The sequence below is a fragment of the Papio anubis genome, chromosome 14 (genome assembly GCF_008728515.1).
Source record: "Papio anubis isolate 15944 chromosome 14, Panubis1.0, whole genome shotgun sequence".
NCBI classification, from domain to species: domain Eukaryota; kingdom Metazoa; phylum Chordata; class Mammalia; order Primates; family Cercopithecidae; genus Papio; species Papio anubis.
The window spans coordinates 89,694,508-89,697,558 of NC_044989.1; positions in this window are offsets into that span (position 1 = coordinate 89,694,508).

Consider the following 3,051-nt stretch of genomic DNA (forward strand, 5'->3'; position numbering starts at 1 on the left):
TTTTCCTTGTATCTCTCCCCTTTCAGTTTTTGGAATCCTGTATTTTTTCACCATTTTGACTTGAGAGTATAGGCCTTTAGGATATCAGCATCATGTAGGTTGCACATTTGTTTGCTTTTCCTAAAAATATATCTAACCACCTTGAATGGGGTTTGATTTTATCTTCTGTCTCGTGGAAAAGCAGAAACTCAAGGTGACTAGGTGCTGTCAATCACAGGAGGGGTAAAGGTGACAATGGTATTGCTTAGCTCCTGTTCTTGCTACTTACATTTTATTTTCTTTTACTGCATTCTGTAACAACATTTAGGCTCAATGATGCATTAATTAGAATTTTTGAATAACATATTAAGTGTCTTATGTTTCTTAATTTGAGGGCTACGATCTAATAAATATCAATATACATTTTGCCATGCAACTTTAAAAGCTAACAGAAATGACACATTGGAATTTTAATTGCACTTACTACAGAATCCGTTATCTTGACATAAATCATCTTAAGTATAACTTAAGCCCTTAGCCTGCATCAGGATCTTGTTCTATTGATTCAATCAGCCTTTTCTGTGTCTACACCGTGTTACCACATGTGACAGACGTCACTCATTACTCGGATTCATATAAATTTATTTGGCAGAAAAATCAGATTATAGATGCAGATTAGTGGTAACACAAGTGAAATTCATGTTAGAAACAACCGGTTTGGGGATAGTTTTCTACATGGTAACACTTGGTCATATTGGGAAATTGCTATCTTCCCACTTTCCAAACTTTCTCTCTCGTTTACCACTCCTACAAAACTGCCCTCTCTAGTATTATGGTGGAGAAAGCACTACTGCATTTTTAACAGAAAGCATTTCTGTTAGGTTTAAAAGTTGCATGGCAAAATATATATAGATATTTATCTGACCTTAGCTCTCAAATAAAAAAAGCATATGAATTTAGTGTACTATTGTCAATGGAATCTATTAGGAGCATATTTTTTCTATGCATTTACAACTAAAAGAGAGGATTCAGATTTATTTTCAGGAAAAAAATAGTGTCATGTAAAAATGCATTTTTTAATTTTTTAAATCATTTTCTTATGGCAACATAGTACTAAATATTTCTTCTCTAAAATACTATGTCGGCAAAAAACTTTTAAAATTCTAAGAATTTGAGAAGAGAATAAAAATCTCATATAATTCTACATTTTTCCTGTGATACCTTATGTAAACTTTATGTTTTCCATCTGAATTATTTTGTTTATTTTCAAAGTCCGCTATTGGAATTGCAAGAACTCCATTTTCAGTCAGCAAAAGGTAATTGAGGCATATCAAGCTCTTTTGGTATTAGGATCTTATATTTGACATGATTTTTAAAAATCTATAAGTAGAAAAACAAAATATTTTATCTAATTTTTCTTAGCCACACTCCCCTGAGGACAACTGGTGTACAATGCTTTCTCCACCATAATACTAGAGAGAACAGTTTCATGTGAGTCGTAAAGGAGAGAGAAAGTTTGGAAAGTGGGAAATTTCCCAACATGAACAAGTGTTACCATGTATAAAACTATCCCCAAACCAGTCACTTCTAACATGTATTTCACCTGAGTTACCACTAACCTGCATCCATGATCTGACTATTCTGCCAAATAAATGGACTCAACTAACGTGGGCCAGACAGGAAGGGTGAGGATAGGCTTTCATTCACTCTCCTTTCATTAGAGCTGGTTGCTCCCAGAGCACATGGCCACCTGTGATAGCTGACGGGGCCTTAACATGTGGGACTGAGGAGCAGCTGAGCCTCTCATGGGCCAGAGTCCTCTGCAGCAAACTCTGCCCTGAATTCTCCAAGAACCACCTCTTCTGCACACCCAGAGACCCTGCTGACCTGCTCCCCAGACAAGCAGTGCACGTGAGCAACTGGGACACCCCAGAAGGCAGGTTTCTCTATGGGACTGTGCCATTGTGGGAGGAAGCTCTGTATTTTGCATGTGGTAATATATCCCAACATCCTCAGCCTCCACTCGGCTGATTTTCAGTGTGAAATCAGTGTCTGACCCACTGCCCCGGAACCTGTCTGGGACTCGAGAGGCCTAGTTTGAAACAAAATAGATCAGGAGCTGTGGAGACTGGCCTGGCTTCTGCAGGGACCAATACAAGTAGGTTTTTTCACCCCTGTATGGAAGTCTCTGACTACACCTGCAAGAGGAGACAGAGGCTGGCTCTCCAGGGGTGACGAGCAGGGAGAGTGGAGTTTGTGTCATCACAATATCCCCACTGGACCCTGAAATAATATGAAAGAAGTGTAAGGTTGTATAGACACACCGTGAGCAACTTTCATGATTCCCCTTATGATATTGATTTACAGTTACATATTTTTTTCAAGTTTTGATTTATATCGTGAAAAGTAGACTTTCTAAAATGAACTATTATTTACCAGCCAGTAGGAAACGCTTTATTTTCAAGATCTTAACCAGAGCGTTGGTCATTGTTCCTGGGAGGTGAATCCTGATTATTCATAAGGCAAAAATATGAATTCTCTTTCCTGGGGCATAGACCGTGTGCCTCTAACACATGTTGAAATAAATGTGGGAAGCTGTGGAGCACCCAGATCTCACCCTCCCACCCCATTTTGCCATCTCATTTTGCTTCTGTCCTTACCAGGGAGCCAGAGCATTAGCAGCCCCAGGAGCTGAGCAGGAAGCCTCATTGTGAGAAGGTGAACTGAGGAGTCCTGATCAGTCAAGGCAAGGTTAGAGCTGAGCTTTTATCTCAGACTCACAAGGGAAGGTCCTCCCTAGGGGACAATATGCAAAATCCCTTGTGGGTGCAGTGAGGTGGAAAGAGCCAAGGGAAGGGTGAAGGGGCCTCTCTTGTGAGAAAAGTTCCTTAAATGTCTTCTCTGTTTGGAGGGAAAACAACAGAGATAAAATCTATGCTGCATGAGTAAGATAAATTCCCTGTTCCCTTTTGTCTTCTCTCTTAGATTTCCTGTTTCTTAGCACTTCCCAGGGGCATTTTTCACTTCTCCTTAGAAAGGTTGAGATTCCATAAATAATTGATAATTCTTCTT